Source organism: Rattus rattus, chromosome 3 (assembly GCF_011064425.1).
Source record: "Rattus rattus isolate New Zealand chromosome 3, Rrattus_CSIRO_v1, whole genome shotgun sequence".
Taxonomy (NCBI): domain Eukaryota; kingdom Metazoa; phylum Chordata; class Mammalia; order Rodentia; family Muridae; genus Rattus; species Rattus rattus.
The window spans coordinates 212,140,345-212,165,919 of record NC_046156.1 but is presented as its reverse complement, the minus strand read 5'-3'; the positions used below and the strand labels follow the sequence as shown (position 1 = coordinate 212,165,919).

At 37.6% G+C, this 25,575-nt stretch overlaps 1 protein-coding gene across 2 annotated transcripts in view; it reads left to right on the top strand.

Moving 5' to 3' along the window:
• The first annotated feature begins 591 nt into the window (after nucleotides 1–591).
• Nucleotides 592–25,575, top strand: part of Mef2c (myocyte enhancer factor 2C) — a 144,361-nt gene continuing 119,377 nt past the window's right edge. Inside the window, exon 1 of one of the 2 annotated variants that reach the window (XM_032899079.1) lies at nucleotides 592–1,080. The gene's annotated coding sequence lies outside the window, so the exon portion shown is untranslated. The remainder of the gene's footprint in view (nucleotides 1,081–25,575) is intronic. The other variant, XM_032899078.1, reaches the window with a different exon arrangement.

Below are 25,575 nucleotides of genomic sequence, written 5' to 3'. Positions count from 1 at the left end.
TCATGCAATAAAGAATTGTCATTAGGTTTGCGTATGGCATGTGCCATTACCCCACCGTAAAACTAAAATTAGCAAAATGTCAGGAATGGAAAGATTGATTCACCAAGATGCAATTATCATTTAAAAGTGCTTGATTGAGGTACTGATGTTCAGTGATTTATTCTGCATACCATATACATAATTAAAGTAGTGTAGTGGAGTAATTTATCAATCTAGTTGAGACTGGAGGGGTGAGGAGGGAGCTGCAGTATGTTTGTTTTATTAAAATGCTGCGAGGTTCTAGTCCCGCCCCCCTTTTGCAAGAGTGAAACTGATGATTTCCCCAGCTCGAGAGGAGAGTCAACGGTTTGGGCTGGTAGGGATAGAAAAACGGAAAGGAAAAGGCAGCGCCAGGAAAAGGCAAGAATAAAATGAATTGGGGGACGGGGGGAGCACTGGCGCGTACGTGCTGCTTAGAACCCCCATGTGCTCAGTCTTGCTTGCCGCCCCCGCGTCCCCTCCCAGTATCCTTACATTCCCCCCCCCCCCCCACCCCCCGCTCTTTCACAGGACGTATCTAAGGCTGGGAGCTGCTCTCCTTTTCCCATTCGTCTCCTGTCACTTCCTTCCTGGACTCAGTTTTCTGGACAAGTCTGGCTACTTTTAATCCCACCGGCCACAGAGAGCCACTTTCTCCTCCTCTTCCACCTCCTCCTTCTCTTCCTCCACCTTCCTCCTCCTCCTCTTTCTCCTCCTCTTCCAGCGGCTTCGGTGCGCGCGCGAATGCGCAATCCCGCGCGCGCCCTCCCCTTCCCCCCCCCTCGAGCGCGCACACACGCACACTTCGTCTCCAGCTCTCAGCTCGCTCGCCTCGCAGTCACAGACACTTGAGCACACGCGTACACCCAGACATCTTCGGGCTGCTATTGGATTGACTTTGAAGGTTCTGTGTGGGTCGCCGTGCCTGCAGCTTTGAATCAGGTGGAGAAGTACTTCAAGGCTGGACGAAGTAAAGATTATTGTTATTTTTTTTTCTTTCTCTTCCTCTCTTTTAAGAAAGGAAAATATTCCAAGGACTAATCTGGTCGGGTCTTCCTTCATGTAAGTACCTCTGACATTTCACCAAAAGAATAGAAATAGTCTGTGTATTGTCTCTGAAATCTGCACGGCTCTCTTCCAGACACGGGGTCTATCCAACTCCTTTCTGGAAGGCTTAAGTTAAGGCTTGTTGTGCATTCTTTTCTTTAGATTCTACGATTTCCTTGTGTGTGGCTGAAAGTAACTTTTTAGATGGTAGCATCCGTTTACCATCTGCTATTGAAATCACATCTGACTGTTCCTGTCACATCAGTTTGTTTAAAGTTTCAAGAAGTTAGTTCACGTCATTAGCGTGTTCAGTAGGGTGGAGAATGTGGATCCTGGTGGACTTTACTATTTCACAGACTGTTCTGTGACCTTGAAGTAGCTGTCTTAAAATTTAGCTGTTAGTTCACTATGGAAAGATGTTCCTATGAGTTGCCCCCAAAGAAGACTGATTTGCCCTGGGTTTGGATTCTGAACCACTAGTCCTTGGAATGACTTTAAGCTACAGCAGGGCTGTCTGCCAGAGGCCACCTTTTGTGCATCCTCTTCTTTCACCAAAGTGCAGGCTTGTGAGAGTTTAATTGGTGGGGACCAGAAGCAGTTGCCCTGGCCATGGGAGCCCGTGCACTGCACAGTTCATGTTTGTATTCCAGCATGTGCATTGTTGTTTAGATCAAGGGAAATATTAAGCCATTTAAAAACAAACAAGGCTAAGTCACTTAGCCCGCCTTCTGTTTGGACTTTGGATGAAAGTTACGAAACTAAGTGACAAAGTTGGCCATAAAGAAAGTCTATAGAGATGGGACACATTTCTTATTGTATTATTGCGTATTATGCAAGTGCATGAGTGCAACGCTAATGTGATTTCCTTTCCAGAACAAGGCTACCAATTCTTAAGGAAAATGTTCTATCTGAGCCATTTTGAACTGTTCTAGATGCTATAGTTATGAACCTTTTCCCTCACATTTTTGAAATGGATGTCTTCTGTATGAAATACTTGGTATGTAAATGCTGACAGTGTATGTAGAATCAGGCTCTTTGCCAATTCTTTAACTGGTCCTCGGAGGAGAATTGCTTTGACACAAAGTGCATTTTACTATTGTTAATGTGATAGTAACTCTAACGGTAACTGCCTTATGAAATCTGTAGTGACTGTATGTGTTCTCTAAGTGCTGTAAAGAAAACTCTAGTTGCCTTTCCATGCCTTTCCAGAAGAGTGACCCAGCTCCCTTCCACTGGCACCTTGCAATGGAATTGTGTTGCAGAGTAAAAATGTTTGTGTGGTGCATAATAATCCACCTCCCCTAGAGACTTACTAGGTAGGACATCAGATGTGACCACCTGTGAGCTGCACTTAACCTTGCAGCCATACCGACTTTAGCTTTAAGTGGATCAGCAATTTTCAATCTATAGCTAAAAAAATCATTTAATTTTAAAAATAACGTCAGTTTGCCCAGTCTTAAAAGTAGTTCAGTATTTATGAGGATGGCACAAATGGTATGTTTGTGTAGCTGTTGATTCAGTTACAAAAATGCAGGCAGTAAACCACATTGTCATCTACTACAAGCATGATATTAATTACTGAGTTTGAAAGTAGTCCTAAAGCAAGTGCGTGGTCGGTAAGATGAGTTGTCCCTATGTCCCATCTCAAATGGGAAAAAAAATTCCTTCAATCTATGAGTTTTTCTACTATTTGAAGGATTTAATCCTGTATCAAATTCCAATCTTTATTCTGAAAGTATTCACTGAAGCATATTCAATATAATAATTTTTGTTTAAAATGTGGTACCCTAGGCAGGTTAAAGGGCCAATCGCTGTCAGTTATCTCTTTCCTTCGAGTCATGCTGAACTCTTTACAATGCTGTTCCTATGACTATGGTTCCCACAGTTTGGGGATGTGCTGTATAGCTCTCACTCCTCATCAGAAGCAGTATTCTACCTCATTCATCCCGTACGCTCTTTGCATCTTAGTTGCTGTGCATGAGAATGCATTGAAGGGTAATGTTAAGGTGTGCTATTAATTTAATATAATGCTTTTGATATTGGTGGAAGTTAGCAAATGACCTTATCATTCTAAGTAACTTTCCACCTTTTCAAAGCTAGTCATATTTTTAAAGCATGTATGAAATCATGGGCATTAACTTTCCCCGGGCAGAGATACAAATTACTACAGGAAACTTCAATAACAAAGAGTAGCTATAACTTGCCTTATTTCTTGCTCTATAAGCAGGTTAATTTTGTAGAATTTTAGAAAATTAACTGATTCTAATAAAAAAAAGTAACTATCTAATGATTCCTGAAAATTGAATCCTTTAAGAGAACAACATATTCTATAGTTTTCAAATATTTTTAGTTTTTCTCTGGCCTTCACCTTACTCAGTGACTAAGTGACAATTATTCATTGTATTTAAATGTCTTTAATAGAGAACTATGCTAAATAACACTTTGGTAAATGTAAGCATTGTCTTTTAAAACTTTCTTCTGATTATTATAGTATATTTTGTGGGTTTTATTTCCCAACTCTTTGTGCAATTTATTTGAGTCTATGAAATCTCAGAAAGGGACGAAAAAATCTTTACAGTAATAACTGTACTATATAACAAAAAAATAGTTATTAAACAGAGAGTCAAGGTTTTCAGGACATGATTCAAAACAACATGGAGAAATTTAGTGTATAATTAAAGGTCACAAACTTACAACATGGACTGCAGAAGGATTGCTAATTATTTTTTTTTAACTTTTTAAAATAACAGCTTTTAGAGTAATGCCTCCCAAAGACTATCTAAACTTATAAAGCACGCATATTCCTTTTACCCATATATAGTGATGGTTTGGACCAAAGGAAAGGCTTTATCTTGGATGCTCAGTCTGTAGCACATGGGGAAGGAGAGCTGACTGGGATACCATTCTCAGCCCTGTGCTTTAATTCACGAACTCATGGTTGCTCCTGCGTTCAGTAAAGCTTGGCTCTTCACTGGGATTTGTCACCTTTAAGAAATCAAACCAGATTACGGAGGCAAGTCACAAAACTGAAGCAACAGTGCTCTGTCCACCTTACAAAAGGCAGATTACACAGTTCACGTGTTATTCTGATAGGCTAAAGATAAAAGCTGGTTACTGAGGAACGGCAAGACGCTCTGATTCAAAGTGATTGCTAGATAAGTATGCCACAACCCTGTTGCTTCGTCATTATAGAGAGCCATTCAAACAGGAGGAAACTCCGTTCTTTCAATTAATAGGCACTCAGTAGTTCCTTTTCATGGTTTAAATTTTAAGTTTCATCAACTCTCTATGGACAGATATCAACTTGTCTGTTTGTGTGAAGTGTTTACCATAGAGCTTAAAGGCATTAGGCTTTTTCACAAGTGTTGTGTACAATGCAGAGTAGAATTTGCCAAAATTACTATATCGCCATAGTATTGAAAATTTGAACAAGAAAACACATAATTGACAATATCCTGCGTGTTGTTCTGTTACCACATATATTCTTCATCAAGATGAGTAGCTACATCGCAATGATTCAATACATTGAAAACATATCATGATAGGTGTTACTGGTGAATAATATATATCTCTATTTTATGAATGTTATATAAACTTCATTCTTTATGAAAAATGCAGAGAATAGTTTTTGTTAGAGAATAGTTTTGTTTTACCTGTAGCATTTTAAAAACTCAAACTTCCTACCCGTCCAACACCGCAGTAATTTCTTGCTTCTTTTAAAATTGAAGTCCTTTTTTACCCTACTGTGCCTCCTAGTGTCTCCCACAATAAAGCACTAATGAGTCATCCATAAATGTAAACATTGCACTTTCATTGCCTACGTCTTCTGTGATACATAAAATTAATATTTATGTGTTTAATTTTCTGTGCGTTACTATAATAAGGTAGGAGGATACTTTAGTGAATGAGATGTTTCATCTGTGGATTTATGACACGTGTAGGTTTACTTCGACTTTTAACAGTATTCCGCTACATGCAGTAAGTGTAGAGCTCCAGTTGAAATTCATGCACTCCTTCCCTGTCTTCTCTATTATTGCAAATGAGAAAATAGCAGGTCTTCCATTTTGTAGACCTGGAAATGAGATAGTTGAGTTCATCACCGCATGGCAGATAAAAAGATGGTAAAAGAACCCATCGTTTCATTTAAGAAAACCCTCAAGAGATAACAACTTTTGTTAACTCTGCGTCTTCACACATGCAAATTTCTATGTGAATATCGCATTTGAAAAGTTAAAAAAATAAGAGGAAGGAAAAGTGCACATGTTTCTCATAAAATAGCAAAAGAAAAGCTTGATTAGGGAGTACATGTCTCTATGGTGTAGTGGAAAGAGGTTTACTAGAACGTAATTTCTCAGCAATCAGAGGGCATTATCATGAGGTACACACTAGTGGACATCAATTTTAGTGCAAGGTTTCTATCCTTAGGCCCATAGTAGACACGCATGACATGGTTGCATATCTATGACTTCTAGCAACTCTAATTCTACCTAAGACAATTGCCATTTGAATTTATGATTTTTTCTTTAGTGCAGTTATGAAAGGGGATATTCCCCCTAATAGTTCTAAATTCAAGTTCAAAAGCTTGTAACATCTCTGGGCCTCCTGGGCTGTCACAGTGCACATGTGCACACCACATTCTTGACTTTCACTAAGACAGTATTCTGAGTACCCAAGTGCATATGCTAGACCTGAGCTTAACTAGTTGTTGCACTTGCATGGGTGAGGAGCAGAGAGAGGAGGGTAGTAGGAGGGGGGCGGAGAGAGAGAGAGAGAGAGAGAGAGAGAGAGAGAGAGAGAGAGAGAGAGAGCAGAGACAGAGACAGAGACAGAGACAGAGACAGAGACAGAGAGAGGGGGGAGAGACAGAAGGAAAGAGTCCTGACTAAAAAGTACACAGAATATTAGCACAATTTGTCTATTATTTTGTCCTAAGTTAGTCAGTGCTGCAGTACCATTACAATTCTTTGCCTGTTGGACAAATTTCAAAGAATGTAAGGGGTGTGTTTCTTTCATTTAAGGAAGCAAACATCTAGGAAGGGGTGGGCCTTTCCCACAGGAGCCGCATTTCTTCCCCTGGAGAGTTGAAGCAAATCTGTAGTGTGGAAGGGACTGGCCCATGAGAAACAGAGTGATTTGTAATGATCTGTTCTAGTTAGGGAGCAAAGACAACCAGAAAGATTTTTTTTTTCCCCTGAAAAGCAGCTCCTTTCTGCCGCTTAATACTCAGTGCTAAAAAAAGGACCATAAAACAAAACAGAGCAAAGAAACAAAGAAATTAACATTTTTAGTGTCTGAGCTCACAGCTATAAGGTACATTGAAATAATTTTGACATCTTCGCGTTGGATATAGTACTGAGGCATAGAAATCAAAGGCGCTTCAGACATACATTTTCCAGCCCCATTATGAGGCTGTGCAGGTAGCCCTAGGATCCTACTTCCTTGTCTGTTTAAAAAATAATAATGTCTATGACAAAGAATACTACAGTAAAATATAAGTATATCAAAGGGACAATCTGACATAATATTATCTGTACTCTCTGGCTCTCACTGCACAAAGAGAAGGCATTTCCCTGCTAAGAAAGGAGTTTATGTTACCTGTTACATAAACCCATGGTTGGTTTCAATGGCAAAACAAGTGACATTTGCTTGCACTACAATGTATCTGCCATACATTCCTATTGCATCACAACACTCCGATCTCTGTTACTTGTTTTATTTTAAAAATATAATCATTGTAAGCAAAATTCAGAGTACACATGAAAATCATTTTTCTGAGGGCCTTTTACAGGAGATAAAGGCAGTAAACTTGTTACAAAGGAAATCTGCAGGACTCGGTACTCTTTAATAACGGATACCTTTGGAAGACTTTATTAATTCTTAAAGCAGAACATTTGAAATGAATGAAGCAGTGGTGCTCAGCCTGCTTACTGAATGGCCATGCGATGATTTAAATAAAGCCCCTTCACCTTATGTGAGTGGCTGGAGGAAGCAAGCAGTCCCTAGTGGGAACCTGGTCTTTCCACACTGCATCCTGAGAGTCCCTTGGTTTGCTTCCTGCACTTTGGGATAGATAGATAGATACATATGGAGATGTGTATGGACGTTGTTTACAGATACTGTGTGCTTCTAGCCTGTTGAATTTTTAAAGTGTTAGATATGGTTCTTTGTTAGAGGATGTAAACTGCTTAAAGGAAAAAAAAAACAACCAGAAACGGCACGCTCTTTAAAAATATATCTGTCACCTTTTCAGTAAGTTAAAATGCTATCAAGAGAGCACATCTATCCTACAAATCCCAAATATTGGCATCTTTGGCTTAAATGGGCTCAGTTTTTATGAAATTAGGCAGTAGATTTGACAATATAAATATAAGGAAATCTGCCTAGTAGGGTAATAAAGTTGAATTTCATTTTCAGATACTAATTCATTGTTGACCCTCCATAAGGTATATGACAAGCCATTCTGGAAAGTTGAATTTTTATGGAACTTGAAGGTTTGGGATCTCTTTATAGTAATTTTGAAGATGTGGTTATTTAGCTGAAATATTCACTGGACCATTTTATTTTTAGAAATCATGGTCACACAAGGAAGGCTTTATAGGACTGACTACTTAATTGCAGTCAACGATCTCTTTAATGAATGAATGCACACAGGAGAACACACAGTTTAAGATTATAATGGCCCTATATTTTTTTTAAATTGCCACACTTTTTATATCAGAACAAAACATATGTGTCTAAGCAGATGTTTTAAGTTATATCTTTCATGTAGGTGAGTCTGTAAATGTACAATTTGACTTAAATGGCTTGGTGGGAAGGTGGTTTGGTGAATTTAAAAGGGAAGCTTTCAGTTACTGTAGTTTCAGCTCTTTCTTTAAAAGAGAAAAAAATCCGGTAATTACACTCAGGATAAAGAAAGAGAAATAAACTCTTTTAATATTTTTTAACATCCTCACAGTTGCTGGGGTAGAGCTGATTTTTATTCCTGTGTATTCAGGGCAGGTACAGGCAGCCGGGCTACAAAAACTCAAACTTGCTGGCTGCCAAGCAGACACAGTGCAGAGCATCACATCATAAACTTCCTCCCTGTCTCCGAGTGACTTCAGCCCTAAGCAATGTCCTTCTCCTTCAGCGTAGGCTGAGCAGCAGAGGGCCTCCTTCCTGAGCAGAGGCTTTGGGGAAGGAAAGGCACAACTTAGAAAACTCTGCCTCTTAAATCACTAAGGCACAAACTGCAAGCTGGATTCAGTATGTTTCCTTTTTCTTCCTATAGAGCGGTTGAGAAGAAAGCAAACAATAGGTGTGAGTTATAAAGTTGGACTGCCCCCTCCCACCTATGTAGTACATGAAGGCCTGACCTATGGGGCTTTGTGTTGTTGCACAAAGAAAAAATATAATGCTTTCTTTTCACTGAAACTTATGCATTATATTGACGATAGGCCAGATTGTTTTGCGACTCAAATTAACATCAAAGGTGGGCTTTTTTATCCTGCCTATTATAGGAAATAGCTGCTCCAGCACAACATGTGATGCTACTATGATTTTTTATTGATTAAAAATTCACATATTTAATAATTATTAGGTCAAAATACAGAGTACAAAGAGAGAAAACATGTATAAGTAATGTTAAGTAAGTTGGTGTTTCAACATCTGCATTTTTATCCTTGCACTTGGAATTGCAGTCTGAAACAGCTACTTCTCTTCGGCACATAAAGTAACAAATGTTTAAAAGTAGCTTGTAATTGCTAGTTACACTTTGAACCTTTACCAATGGGCTTCTTTTCTTTAAATCCTATTAAAAATAATTTCTGGCTGGCAGGGCAGTGAGCACTCATTTGTGAGAGGTGGGGTCTGATTATTGCCAACACACCTTTCTAAAACTAGCCTTCACCTTTGGAAATGTATTAAATGGGACCCTTCAGGAGAAAGTGCTACTACATAATAAATATTTGTTCCACCTTTATTTTTAAACTAAATTATTGCTTTCACAATGTTCTACCAGAGTGTAAGTCTTAGTCAGTAACAAACTAAACCAATTATTAATTACCTAAATAACATTTACTAAGCACCGCAATAAGTAAATATAACTTTATGTTCCTTTAAAATAGATAATTGGATTATTTTTAATTTTATTTCAATGTCAGGGACAACTATTTATCTGTCAGTACCAATACATCCATTTTTGTAACACAGTATTAAAGCAGAAATGTGACATATCTCTTTAGAAAATGAAAAGGGGACGTCACGAGACATCTGTGGGCCAGAGCCATCTAGCAAGAGAGAAAAAATATTGAACTTTGATGTATATGCTGTAAATATAAACAGGAATAAAATTTAGACATTCCATTATATATTGTGTGAAACATAGATTTTGCTTTAATTTAAAATGTAGAATGAGATTTCTTTGTTTTCTTGGGATAGTCCAAAATGGTAAGAGCCTAGACCATACTTCTGGTAGACATTGTTCAAACCACTGTCATGTGTGAGGATTTTAAATAGATAATACACTATCCTGACAATTAAATAGTATACTAATTATTCTTCATTTTAAACTTGATTCTCCTAGGATTGCTCCTAGTAGGTAGTTTGCCCTATCAAGCGTTTTAGACATTTTAAACTTCATTAACTAATAACTTCTTTGAGGTGTGTGATTTCTCTATGTGAGAGGAAACTTAGCGGGTTGTCAGTCTTTTAGTAAAAGTTTCTGTGATCAAGGACGGAGCTCTTCTCTCCCTGCTTTGCTAGCTGTGAATAAGTCAAACTATATGAATCCAGACCTCATTCCGTCTGGATTACCTTTCCTAAGTGAAAGCAGCAAACGAGCAGTGTGAAAAGTGCGTGTGCATGACTCCGCTCACTGGATTTATTGACAGCCATTTGAAGTTGGTTTAGGTTAGTGGTTAAGGGAACACTGTTGCCTACATCTTCCTTGCACATGTGTGTTTTTCTCCCTTTTCGCAAACTAAAAGCAACTTCCACAGTTACTTGAGTAGACTAGGAAGGGCCCGCCTGAGTTCCTCTGTCCCCAACACTAGCTCCTTATGGCTTATTGGTCCAGATTGGCAATGTTGCTCTATCTGGATGGAGTAAGAGTTAGCACTCTTTGAGCCATCCTCCTCTGTTCTTTCATTCAATAACTCAAAAGAAACAGGCCTAAGGATTCTTGACTTCATCTTTTTCCCTTTTAAAAACATTTACTTCATACTCCCATCTGACCTTCCTTCATATATATATGTGTGTATGTATATATATGTATATATATATATGTGTGTGTAGAAAGATAGATGATAGATAGATGATGGATAGATAGATAGATAGATAGATAGATAGATAGATAGATAGATAGATAGATAGACATAGATACAGATTGATTGATTTATATATTGGTATATAGGCATATATTAGTATAAGTGATTTGGTATTTTGAAAGCATGCACTTCTAATTTTCTTTGTCTGCACTTCGGTGACTTTAGAATTGTTTCAAGTGTTAAGTTATTTGCTTACATGTGAGAGATCTATGTGGTTCAACATAAATTACTATCATGTCACCAAAGGGCTCCTAGCACTGATCTTGAAAGTATAGTGACTACAGATAGTGTCTTTGTAAGGAGCTGCTGAGACTTTAAACTCAGTGGACAGCACAGCCACGACAACAGGAACAACTTCATGAGCTCTCAGAAGATGGTACATTTATGGAATACGCTGAATGAAATTATGGCTTCTGTCCAACTCTATGACGTATGTGCATGCATAGTGCACATGTGTGTATGTATGTGTCTGTGTGTTCACACATGTGCACATGTGTTTATGGAGTGGTGAGTGGAGATGAAAATATCAGAATACATGAAAGGGTGAGAATGGCATCTGAAAGAAGAGAAAATCATTTCAGCAAACACAAAGAGTTTAAAGGACCTATTGCCACATGCATTTGCTATGTCTTGATCATACATGCTAATGGTATTATATACATGGTGGGCCTATAAGCTGTGCAGCGTGATCATGGGGGAAACAAGTCCAACTGGGTTCCAAACCTAACCAGAAGTTTATTGACCGGTGGTCAAAGACAGGCTATCTAACCTCCAGAAAACCTCAGACCAGCATCTGTAAAATGGGGGTGATACTGTCCACTTACTCAAGTTTTTCTGAAGGTTAAGCACATAAAAAAGCGTTATGCAGGCATCTGATGAATGTCTAGTAATTATTAAATTGCTGTAATACCACTCAATTTTAACAATTTGTTTCTGGCTAATGATGATCACTTAGCAGTGCTTGGATAAATAATTTTTTCTTTAATATATTTAGACCATTAAAATTGGTTCACCATCAGGTCAAATCTCAGATCTGGATGCTGTTAGGTCAATTTTAATGATTACTAAATACAATATATCTTTCTCCAAGAAAAGCAAAACCTTCATAGATCAGATGTTGCTTTCAGAATTAGAAATGGGGCCACAGAAATAAAAATAATTGCATCCTTGACTTTTAAAAGTCATTTACTGTAAGTTTTTACTTTAGATGGATTATTGTTTAACAAGAGTGATTTCATTGGGACTTCAGTTCTGGTAAAGAGACAGATGCACGGAATTAGGAGGGCTTTGTGACAACAGGCTCTAAGAACTTTTGAAGTCTTTCGTTCATTTAAATCAGTACTCCCCTTTGAAAGCTCTATCAGCCCATCTTGTTTGCTTTTATTTCACAGTTTGGTTATAGGTGGTGATCGAATGACTTGTGAATAATGAGTGGCATTGTAGTCATCTGTGTGTTTGTGTACGGGCATGCTTACCTACAACAGCTATCTGCGGAGCCTGCTGAATTAGCGTGCGAGGTGTTTAATCATAAAGTAAAGGGCACTTTTCTTTAAAGAGTTAGAAAATAAGTAATACATGTTTACTATCCTTAGTTGAGTAATTATTAACTCTAACTATAGTTCACCTACCTTGAGCGGTGAACAAAATTTAGGTTTTTTCATTCATGTGAGAAGAAATATAAATCATAGAAAATGCAGAATTTTACTTAGGACGTTAGCATTTGACATATAAAAGACACATTCAGGAAAATTTGATAAAACTTGGACTATTTCTGGTGCAAGAAACTAGTTTTGTTCTTTTTATTGTTTTTGTATCCACTTAATTTCTCAAAAAAATCATATTTTGATAGCAGGTAATGTTGACAAAGCTTTCCCAGCGTATGCAACCTGGGGAGTTATGTCTGCTTGAAATAGTTCTCCTGCTTTTGAATAAACCCTCTGGCATGCACCTTGCATTTCAGCTTTCTTTTCTAACCTTGTTTTAATGCCCACATAAAATAGTGCTCAGCGCAAGGAATACTTGCCGAGTGGACTTCCCTGTGGTAAAACAGCATGGACAGCTCCCAACACTGCAATCAGGGATGCTTCTAAAAGCTTTAATTTAAAAATAATAATAATAATAATAAGTCTGCATGAAGATGATGGAGCCCTCTAAGGCATATGGGCTTAGAGAATTATTCCCATCTGCAACCCCCTCCCCCTGCTCAGTAGCCCTTTCCAGGGTTATGATTACTGGAAAATGGCTGTTAATCACCAGGATTTTTTTTTTTGACTGCAGCTGCTTCAGTCAGACTCCTAATCTATTAAACAACTTTGTCTCCAGTTTAAAATTTGCATTGTATACTGTATAGAATAAATTTTCATTGTAATCAGAGCATCCAAGAGAACTTCCAGATATGATTTATAGCAACACATTTGTTCGTATGTATAGACCTCTCTTCCTATTGAGCCAACTGTCTGAACAATACTGTGAGTGATCAGCATAAAATGAAATATTACAGCATTATTGAACACAAGTGCCACTTAAAATAGTCACATTAGCAGAGTTGGAATTGAGGCCTCCTTGGCACTTGGCAGAATAATACACAATTTGAAAACTTCACTCAGATATTTAAATTTTCACTTGAACCTTAAAGAATTTTTTGAAGTTTAGTGAGCTTGTACCAAACCACTAGGTGTCTTTGTCAACACTTGTGCTTATTACATTTGACATTATTTTAATAAATAATCCACTGTCAGAGTCAACATTTAGTGCTAAGAAAGGACACAACAGCACTGACTTACAAAAGATTCTTTTAAAACGCATTCTTACATGTAAAATTGACAGGCTACAAGAAGTGGTTGGACGATGTTCATCATGCTGGAAAGAATGTTTCAATTAAAGTTGAGTACTTTCTCTTCCAGCTCTTTTTTTCTCCATTTTTTATTTGCTGTGCCAAGGTATCCATGTGCGTTTTTCCACTGTCATCTGGCTCCTTCCCAGCAGATGCACACAATCTGTTCTGCTGTCACTGACAGGGTTCGGTTTATGAAAAGAATGTGTCAGAACATGCCACTGTAGTCACTTTTACAGGTTTTTACAGAGTAACTGAGAATATATGCATTGCCCTACTTTCTTCGTCCTCCTCCCTAAGATCTCCAAGAAACTTTTATACTAGACCAAAAGCTTGCTTTTAGACATTCTTGACTAAATATTTACTTTTTATTAAAAATAAAATCTTAGAAGTTCAAAAAATGTCTTTAGTGGTTAAATTTAAGAGCAGATTTTTATGAGAGTGTTTTAAATAAACCAAAGATGGTTTTGATAAAATTATCAAATTCCCAAATATGATATTTCCTGCATAATTAAATACAAATCTACTCTCATACTAGACTTGAGCCTGCTATTCTACTAAGCAGTTTAAATTATTCTCTGATAGAATAATAAAGAGATGGCCATAAATGCCAACTATTTAGTCTAATAGACATTATTATGTTAATGCCAAACACATCCCCATGGTTCAGAAAGACAGTCACCTTCCAAGGAACATTGAGATATTCTGTTTTACATACGTTCACATTTTAAATATAATAAGTAATTTTTTCCTGAGTGCATTTCCTGCTCATTAAGGTTTCTTTATCCTCATTGACTATTCTCAATAAAAATTTTAGGTTCATATTGTCTTCGGTGGAAATAATTTTTCTGCTTTTATATGAAGTAATAATGGATAGTGCATACCTCCCTAAATTAATAAACTTAATTATATAGCAGTATTTTAAGATTTATGTATATATACTGCATGTATATTCATACATAAATAGTTACTGGACATATTCATATTTTCAGATTTTGTGGTATTAAATATCTTTCATAATTAAAGTCTCAAACATTACTTGAATGCTAATTTTAAGTTATTAAAACTAATTTCTGACTTGGATAACAACTTAAATCTCAGGGAACTCAAATTTTCTTACTCAAAGTTTAAGAGTCACATGACCTAAAATATAGATTCAAAACAGTATAAAGAAATGATAATATAAATGATTGTTGATAAAATACATATTTAGAAAACCTAGCTTTGGATTTCTTCAACAGGAAATTTTATGAAGTACATTTCAGGTGTCAGAAGTCCTTATATTAAAAAGTTGATACCATTCCATAGAAAACTCTTGCAGAATAAATTATAATGTTTTAAAACAGTTCTGCATATTTTAACAAGAAAATAACTTACAGTTGGAACTCATTGGCACTGCTATTACAGCATATAAATTAATTGCTAAATTATCTCTATAGAATTAAAGCAGACAACTGTTACGTTTTCTTAATTCTTAAAGTAAAAGGAATCCTAGTATTCTATATTTAAATGTTGATTTATGCATGCCTATCAGAGATTTTATGATGTTTTTGATGAGCATAGCACACATATTTAAGGTGAACCGTAAAAGGCTGGGCACAGCAACACTTGTGTGCTATTCAGAGGTAAAGAATCAAGTTCAAGAACAGCCTGGGTTACATAGCAAGATTGCTGATGAGAGGAGGGAAAGGGGAGGAGAGAGAGGAGAATAAAGAGCAATTAATTCTAGGCTTTATTCTGTTTATTTCCAACATTTTAATGTATTCATAATTTTACATGTCATATGATCTCACATTCTAATGTGTAGGTACTTGTATTTCTTGGGGTGGCCCTACCCTCCTGTCCTCTCTCTTTACTTGTCAGAAGTTCGTTGGAGAACTGTTGTCAGTTTGGGGACAGACTTAGGCTAACCACCGCTGGTGTTGAGGAAGGGTTCATGTGGACACAGGGTAACTACAGTTGTTAATCTTGTATGAAAAACAAGATTTCAAGACAAAACTCCATGTGTGAATTTAGGCATCCTGAATTGTTAATCCTAAAATCTTCTATACATAACTCACAGCATAGAAACAATCTTAAATGTCATTATAGAGAAAGAAGTTTACTCATTTTAGCAGGATTCACAAAGTTGAATATTCACAAATAGGTTTTGCCTAGTGAAACACTGGATTCTCCAAAAAAAAAAAATAATAAGCCTTTAAAAAAATTAATGCCTTCCTTCTAAAGAAGTAAGCCGATTTTCAATCTAACTTGATTTTTCAAAAACTAAAGCAAGTATACTTTCCCATGTAAATTACTTTTGGTTTACTGAGATGAGCTTCAGAAATATTTCATCTTAAAAACACTTAGAGTTTTGTGAGTTTGTTTCAGATTCCAGCAAGGACGGGTATTCAGCTGTTTAACAAGGGTGGGAAGATGGTCCTGCCAGCACATGTAAGGACACCTTTCTTTGTGGTTAGGATGTGATACTCTATTTGCATTTGCTTAGTCATGTGTCTTTTTAGAGCAAAGATAGATCATTTTGTAAAACTGTCCCCATAATATGTATTATTCATAGAATAAGAAAGCCTTCACTCTCTCGCTGCACAAACACATCAAAGACTCTTGCTGTTGGAATAAAAGGCTGGACAGCAGTGACCAGAAAGAGCTCCCCTAAGCTTCCTTTACAGAATTCTAAGACGGCTGTATTCTTCTTCCATCTGCACTGCATATGCTGCCCAGTTGGTTTTCAGTACTTGTTGGCTTGGTTGTCTGAAGTAAGACTGATCTATAAATGTAATTGATACTTTCAACTCTGACTTAGGAATTCTGACTCTACTTTTTCCCTGTCACTAGCCAACGTCATCTAATAACTCCTGTAACGTTCAGGCTGTGTCAGCAGTTGGCATTGTTAATTTACAGGAACCATAGATTGCAGTTGTTGTTGGTAGTAAATACGGTAGCTAATGGTTTTGGAGAACTTACTCTTAAGTACTGTACTAAGATCTTAAAACTCTGTAAGTTCATTGCTCTATTTATTCTCCAAAACTTAATGCATTCTTCTATATTACTGCCTTTATCATATTATGGGTAAAGAAACTGATCCAAAACCTTTTAAAGTTATTTACCTAAGGTACCTAGGAAGGGCAGTATATAAATCTCCAACCATGGAGTCTCCTGAGCCCATTATCTTACATACTGAGCTAAGCAAGATCCTACATACATCATACCTGCTAGGTAGGAAAGAAGGATTCATCTATTACGTCTGACCTATTCATGGCTAGTTAGGAAAAACTATTCAGTAATTCCAGAAAAAAAATCATGCCACATATGTTCGTGATCTTTCTAAACAGAAGAGAAACAAATATTTGTCTGACATGGAGTTCTATATTGATAAACTGAAGGAAGAACATTTTGACTGACCGTTTGACAGACCTCTTTTTACAAGCAGTATGTCATTACTGCTGTGACACGTACTCTGCAGTCACAGTGTGAGGCTGACTGACGTGGAAACTGACTCTTCATCATCGTCTACCATTTCTACTTTGCTTTTCATCTCTTGAGCTGTTCCCTGCCTAAACGTCACTTGCAACAATTATTGTAATTTAATATTTTTTACTTATTGAAGGATTTGAGTTATTAGACAAAGTCTATACTGGATATTAAATAAATTTCAGGAATTAGTTAATTGAATTAATGTGGTGCAAATTCTGAAAAGTTCAAATTCAAATGCACGTTCTAAGTGTTTCTTTGTAGTTTAAAAAAACAAAAACAAAAACAAAAATCCTGAAACGAGTAGTAGATTTGAAACAAATAGTGACATCTCGGGAGTTTTTATATTTAAAATTAATATACATTGTTATTCATCAAATGTGGCCATTAAGTTTTAAATGAAGTATTGCTGGGTGGAGTAAAGGAGCTTTGAAAGTAGAAATGTAGCATTTTTTTTCAACAATTTTTTACTGTTAGAAACAGTATGACCTTTTTTTTTTTTCTCTAAGAAACAGTTTCTTTTATCACAAAAGTATTACCATAGTAATACTTCTAGTCTAGAAGTGAGGACAGTCTGGTGAGGTCAAGTGGAACTCAGATATTTCTGAATTACCCAGCATATAAGCTTAAGACTTCAGAATTAATAGCTACAATATTTTTAATGTCATGGGTTGCCTGTTAGGTTTTCACAGCTCACATGAATACCTACATTTGCCTCTGCTTTTCTTCCTGTTTTGAAGAGAAAGAAGTGATAGTTTGTCTTACCAAGAAAACAGGGAGGGAAAAAGACCTAGATTCTCTATATTTTAAAAATGCTTTTATTATTAGTGTCTTTTGAAAATTTTGGTGTTGCGTGTTATCTGGGATCAATGTGCTACAGCACTAAGTGGCCTCCTCCATCACTCCGGTGCCTGCTGGCAGGGGATTTGGTCTTCTCTGTGTCAGTCATTAGTAATGGTCAACACTCACTCTCACAACAAAACCACTAAGGCAAGTAGCTGCCTCTGTTTCCTAACATAATTCAGACTAAATGCTTTGACTTCCTCTTTTAGAATCTTCCAACTATAACACACACTCGTAAGATGCCATGGACCATTAAACTTATTTTTAGAATTTATTTTATTTCAAATATATGGGAAAGGGTAATTTATCATAAAGGATTTTATAATAATGAAAGCTTAAGGAGGCAGTCATACTTATTGGATAATTGTATAAAAGATAGTTACATTAAAGTTATTAGTAATAGTTCCAGAGTAAGACTGATAGGGGTTACTGCCTTTTAAGAGCTCTCCAAATATTTAATCATCTGAAAACTAAAATCAACAAATGATTTCTCATAAACAGAGTCATTCAAAATCTGTGTGACAGAGTTGATCTTGGGTGCATGTTAAGAAAGAAGGGTAGAGCATTAAGTTGTCTTTGTATAGTTAGTTGAGGCAATAAGGTCTCAATCCTGACTAGATGAGAAGCTTTTCAAAAACATGATACCCAGATCCCACCTCCAGATTTGGATTAAGTTGAGCTGCCATCTGGGCATTGTGTTTTTTTTAAGCTGCTTGGGTGGTTTTTATGTAAAGACTGGATTAAGATTTCCTAGTTAAATGATAAATATGGAGTTTAAACTTGGGCATGCAACTCTCTCCATTCTGAAAGTTACAGAAACAAATAAACAGTATTTTGGGCTCTGTTCCTACATTGTATTCTCCAGCACTACTTACTCATGAACACCAACTATGAACTTTTTAGTGAGTCAGTGCTGACAGAAGACAGTGGAGAGTGACTTCTGGGCATTAGAGGTACAGAGGTGAAAGGTGACAACTCCGGCCATGAGAAAATCAGTCTCATGAGCAAATGAAAATGCCAAGTGAAATTAGAAATCCCATACACTCAACCATGGACTACAGGTTATATCCAAAGTGAACTCAGAGCTTGTGTGATGCAGTGCTCAACTCTTTCTGTATATAACTGCTCAGGTTATTCTTTGGTAGAGGGCAGGACACATAACATGCTTCTTAAATGACCAAGTCAAGTCCCAGTGTCAGCCAGGAAAAGAGAGTTTAGGCAGCCAGTGCTCCTGAGAAAGCAAAGGTTTTTATGACAGGCCATATTCTCAGTTATGCTTTTCCATTCTGAAAGAATGGCTTTTCAGAGCCTGCCCCACCTGGGGGTCCAGCCTATATACATACAGCCACTAAAGCCAGACAATATTGCTGATGCCAAACAGCGCATGCTGACAGGAGCCTGATATAGCTGTCTCCTGAGAGGCTCTGCCAGAGCATGACAAATACAGAGGTGGATGCTCACAGCCAACCATTGAACTGACAATGGGTTCCAATTGGAGGAGTTAGAGAAAGGTTTGAAGGAGCTGAAGAGGTTTGCAACCCCATAAGAACAACTAAACCGGGCTGGAGAGATGGCTCAGTGGTTAAGAGCACCCGACTGCTCTTCCAGAGGTCATGAGTTCAATTCCCAGCAACCACATGGTGGCTCACAACCATCTATAAAGAGATCTGATGCCCTCTTCTGATGTATCTGAAGATAGCTACAGTGTACTTATATATAATAAATGAATAAATCTTTAAAAAAAAAAAAAAGAACAACTAAACCAACCAACAGAGCTCCCAGGGACTAAACCACTACCCAAAGAATACACATGGACAGACCCATGGCTCCAGCTGCATATGTAGCAGAAGATGGCCTTGTTGAGCACTAATATGAGGAAAGCCCTTGGTTCTGCCGAGGGCTGGACACCCCCCAGTGAGGGGAATGTCAGGAGTGGGGAGGGGGAAAGAGTGGTTAGTTGGATGAGGGAACATCTCATAGAAGAAGGGGGAGGAAGATGGGATGGGGGAGTTGGACGGGAAACCGGGAAAGTGGATAACATTTGAAATATAAATAAAAAATATCCAATTAAAAAACAAAAAGAAAAAAACTGCTTGGGCCTTGCCTACGACTTTCGTTTCTCCTGAGTTTCAGGGAACTAAAGAGGCTGGGAAGATGGGCCGGAAGTAGGACAAGCATGGCTAATCCCTTTCTATTCTATGGTATGCCACAAAACCCTCCCTGCTGGGGATCTGGAGATAACTTGGAGGACTGGCTCCTGTCCTCCCACTCATGCCCTAGTTCCTAGACACAGCTGAAAGGAAGGGTGCCTGAGCCTGGTCCTCCTCTGCAATCCCCTGCTTTGTCAAAGGATATAGAGCAGCTTATGAACAAGAGAGAAAAGCACCAACAGAGAGATGCCCCAAGAATCCCTCATACAAAGGAACTCAACTTTTATCTCATACAAAAAGTAATTTAAAAAAAAAAAAAAACTTTTTATCAACATTTTCCTTTTTCTTCTTGTTCTAAAAAAAAAGTAAAATAAAGTACTAAAAGATATCTTATCTTCAGAAAAAGAATCTTGTATATGTTAAAGGAACCCTTAAAGATATGCTAGTAGGAGAGAATATGTCTTTTGATAGCTAGTTCAATCTCTGACTTTTAGATATTTTTTAATTGTTTGGAGATTATAATATAATTATATAATTCCCTTTCCTTTTTTTTCCTCTAAAATCTCTCATGCAGTTCCTCTTTCTATCTTTCTAATTCATGGCTTCTTCTGTCTTCCCTTATCAACATATGCTATATTGTTCTTAATATACTATACATTCCTAAATATGTAAATACATTGTGTTCACTCTACAAAATTGTGACTTATGTGTTCTCAGGGCTGTCCATATGATATCAAATAATTAATTGTTCTTTCTTGCTGAAAACCCCATCTCTTGCTCTCAGCATTCCTTAGTTACCTACAGTCTTTCGTCTTGGGTTAAGACCTCATGAAATTTCCCTCTCTGTGTTAGCTTGTCTATTGGTGCCAACGTTGGTAGTGTGCTGTCTAGGCAGTGATGATGGACTTCTTAGTTAGGAATCAATCTTTAAGAGCAAATTATGGCCTTAAAAGATACGAAGAATAGTGGGAACTAGACTTGCTTAGTACACATTAGAAATATAAATACAAAGTATATACACACACATATACACACAAACATAATAATACTGCATATATAGAATGAGAAGACATGACAATAAAAATATATATGTGATAAGAGGGTTATGGACGGGAAACCGGGAAGCGGATAACCGGGAAAGTATTTTATTCTTTTATAGAAAGCTTTACTATACAACAGACATGCTTAGAGTTAGGACAGTCAAGGCTTTCCATGAGATATTTACACGTCCATTGAGAATTGATGAGACTCTTCAGATGGACGCTCTCTTATCTCATGGAAAAGCTGAGTAACTATTCCAGGTATATCTGCTCACAAATGAAGAAACTAATAACTTTCTCAGTCCAAGTGAGATACTGAAAAAACATATGTGTCTTTAGGTGTTACCTTCCTGAGCAAGTTTAATACAAAATATTTCAGATCTAACTTCATGTTTGAATATCTCAGAATGCTTAAGAATGCTTACTGTTTCTATCAGTACCTAGAAACCAGCAATTACAATTCTGATCGATAAGACAGTGATTGATAAATCACTATTTTTAAAAATGACCAAAGAACTTAAAATATAAAGCCAGATTTAAGAGCTATTGTTAACGTAGCTTTCAAAAACACTAAAATGTTGAAGCAACTTTGAACAGTTAAGTGGTAAATTGGGACAACAGTATTACTTCCCTCTAACTGCAGAATTGGAGGAAAATAAAATGACTTCTTAATTTATAACAGAATTATCTCTTCCTTAGACTCTTCCCTTCCCAAGTTTATGAGACCAGCTGCACCATTCTAGATTCTAAATTATTGGCATTTCTGAAGATGAAGTAACAGGGGAAGTGATGAACTTTATAAATAGACTGCCTAAAATATTTGCCATGAGGGGTCAAGATGTAGGCGAAGCTGGAAAGAGACTTTAGCTTGGGATTAGCCAGAGGCCAACAGTTGTTGAATTCCCTAAATTTCCTTAAGAAATAGACTAAGAATCCCTTTAAGAAAATGTTTTTTTCTCTTCATTGTACAGTAAGTAAAACCCAGAAAGGGGGTGGGGATTTTAAAAGCCAAAATTAGGTCATGCCAACCACAGCAAATTGGAAACTCTACTTAAATCTTCGACTTGTTGCTGTGGATCTTCTCGATGGCACGCACATGGTGAGACTGATGTCTCCAGATCGTGGGCTGCTGGTTCTGCTGGGCAGGCCTGTCCTGCTGTCTTAACCTGACTGCCCAGCCTAGCTGCACAGACATGACCAGAGGCTGTGTCCGGAAGGTATGCAGTAGACCACCACAGCATTTGAAAATTACAAATAAAACATCCTGTATTTTGGCATTTTCTAAAAACAAAACAACAAAACGAATTTCATTCTGCTTTATGCTGCTAGAGTGACAAAATGTTAAGGGAACTAAGGGACAGGTAGTGCAGCACAGCAAACCACAGGCAATATTGCTCTGAAGGACAACTCTGGCAAAGACTCATCTTACCCCCAAAGGAAAAGGAAATGGAAACACCATCGTAGTCCACTGAAGACAGTCAGCAAATTCACCATTCACCTAACAAGCACTCACGGCATGGGAATGCCGGATCCACCATAAAATGCAAGGTTTTGTCCTTTTTGCAAAAGGAACTGTTTCCCTCATTTCCTACCTACAGAACACAGCATTCCACTGGTATTTTAGTCATCGTTATAATGTTGCCTTGGCCATAATTGAAAACTATATTTCCATTATATTCAAGGAACTCATAATTTTGTTCTACTTGCAGAAGATTTTTAACAAAATTCTAAGACCTATATATGGCTTACAAAACTATATCATAGCATTGCCTCACAGAATGTTTTTTTGTTGTTATTGTTTTGGGGTTTTTTTTTTTTTTGGACTTATTCCGAAAGAAGCAGATAGATACCTTTGCACCCGAAGGCCTTGTTTATAGATACCTAGTAGCTAACTTATATCTGTGGCATAACAGCCGAGAGTTTTCCTCCCTGAAGACAAATTTCCAACGTATATGATTGGTCAGGGAAGTTTCCATCACTGGCTTTTCTTAGAATGCGGTATCCATAGTTATGTAGCCTTCCACCTGCTGTTCGATGAGCTGAGGCATTGGGCAGGAGACTGAAAAAGTGAGCTTCAGCATGGCAGGAGAGAACACAGAAGTCACAGTTATTTAGAGCAGGAGCTAAATGTGTAAACAACATTATCCCCTGGCCTCCCTATATGCCAGTTCTATATTCTTGATAATCAGAAATTAAAAGCCTAGTCTGTACTCGCGTGAAGATTTCTGGAAGCACTTCGCCCAGCGGTACACACTGAAGGCAGGTCTAAGCGGTACATGAGCATGTCTTGTGCTGTCGTTTTGGTGTCCCTAGTACAGTGCATGGACTGTATTGTGTCACTTTGTGCCCAGTAATACCAGCACAGCTAAAATGACAAATATATTGTGTCTAAAAGTGTGTTACAATTAATGTAGGAAGTGTAGACTTTATTTTCCTTGGGAACAACTTTTTAAATTGAGTATTATTTTCATTCACTTTACCTCCCAATCACAACCTACTCCTAACAGACCCACCCTTACAAATTCCCCGATCATTGCTCCCTCCTCTTCTGCTCACAGAAGAGAAGCTCCCTTGGGTGTCACCACACCCTGGGACATCTAGTTCCAGCAGGACTACACACATCCTCTCCTACTGAAGTCCAACCAGGAAGTCCAGGTGGGGGAAAGAGGATCCAATGGCAGGGAACAGAGAGACTGAGACAGCTCTTTGGGGACAACTTTTCAACGGATGATATGAACTTACATGTGCCCATAGAAACCTATGGTATACCTCAGATAAAAGTTTAAAGATTAGTAGAAGGTCATACTAGTTTAGTAATGCAAGTAGCTGAGTGTATATTGTTTGAGTTTGCTTTCCTTGGTGCTGTTAGCCAGAGATCTCTGATGGACAAGTGAATGGCTAGAAAGAGATCAGTTTCTAGATTTCTGAAGTATACTCCATGGTACCCCAAACTCAGAAGGCAGCTCCCCATTCAGAGAAGATACCTCCTAACGTCACATTCCCAGGGGAGCATCCTGTCTCGTGTTCAGGTAGCACCAATGCCAGCGTGCAGGAATCTGAGCATGTCTGCTGAGGGATCAGTTTTCTGCTCTACGGTGTTGTCACACGGAGCCATTCCTGTTTCTCAGTGCAAATGTGCAGTGTGTGTCACCTTAATGTTTACTACCTATCTTCACTTGACATGACGGACACATGATGGGGAGGCCTTTCCTGAGAGCTAACTAAGCAGAAATTAAAGAGGTGATGAGAGGAAGACTAGCAATGGGGTGAGCCGTGCTAGGCAGGAGGGAACAGACTTGTAGTCAAGCACCTTCAGATTGACTCCCTTCTCTGCTAAACTCTCCTGCCTTGCCTGTGACCCAAGTAACATTTCCTGGCATTCATTTTCATAATGTCCCAGACACGTTTTAGGACCCATTGCCTGTAGTTCCATTTAAACTCTTCCATGCACATGGGTAATAGATATGTAATAAATAAGTGAGCAAATGAATTACAACCCCCTCCTTCTAAGATCTGTGGGTTCTTGTTCATCTTGGTCTCTAGAAATAACTTAAAGGTAACTCGGCTACAGAGATAGTTCCTACCAGTGAACTGAACCAAATGAGAGAAAACAAGCTATGGGGAGCTTCAATTTAGAAACTCTTGTGAGACGTTAGGATGAAGTGATTGGTGTGTGTGTGTGTGTGTGTGTGTGTGTGTGTGTGTGTGTAGTGATTTGTGTGTGTATGGAGTAATTCTAGTATGTATAGTGTTATTTGCATATATAGAACAGTGGCTGGAAGACTGAGATTAGCCTGCCTTGCCAGGGGTGTAGATACGTATATATTGAGTTGACTTGAATTAGTTACTCACATTTAGGTTTTATCAAGAAAAATCTCTCCATTTTCTGAAATTAAGTTAATAGGAGAAGAGTATTTTGTTGGATAGGTTATGAGTCTAAAAACAGCATTCCATGTATTTAACCAAAATATTCGTATTAGTGTTTAATTAACTTATTTTTAATGAGTCTTTGAGACATCTTTCTCTGTGCTATGTTGACTGAACCATACAAACGCGAGCTCAGCTATTTCACAGGGAGTCTGACTGACAGGGATGGACATGCATGTGGTGGAAGCACTTTAGTATTTACAGGATTTTAGGGTGCTTATCACACCAAGATATGCTTCTGTACTGAAAACTATGAAACGCTAGTGTAAAAACCCAGAATTATAAAAAATGAAATGTATAATTTTATAATTATAACCATATGAACCTTTATCCTAACAATGGTGATGATGTTTTTCTGAAACATGAAGTAATTCATATCTGAAATGAAATACTTTCAGATTATTAAGAAAAAAAACCTGGAGACTGGAAGTATTTTAAACTCCTCTAAAGTATTCTATATTGCATTTTTAAATATACATTAAAATGGGTTAGAAGTCTGAAGAAGAGTTCCAAGGGTTCATTTTAATTCATGGGGTCTCCGGAATTCCTCAACAAGGGCAGCACTGGGCCACAATTCTTCCCAAGAGCCTCCCACCCGGTTCAGTTCCTTCCTGCTCCTTGAGCCACTTGGGGGAACAGTTCATAACTATTCCAGAATGCTTCAGTCTATTCACGTAGATACTAAAATTAGAATGACTCTCAGTTCCCTACAACACAAAGGTAAAACCCTGAAGACAGTTGTGATTCATTGCAAACCCATTTTCATATTACAATAGAAATAAAGTCAAGATTTGTAACTTCAGAAATCACGATACTAAAGCATTTAGTGAAATGGTGTGTGTACAGTAGCACTGTAAAATGAAAATACAGTATAATGAACCCTGTTCTTAACCCATATTGTATTGCAGGCCTTTTGAGCTTGGCAAGTATACCTTATTCAT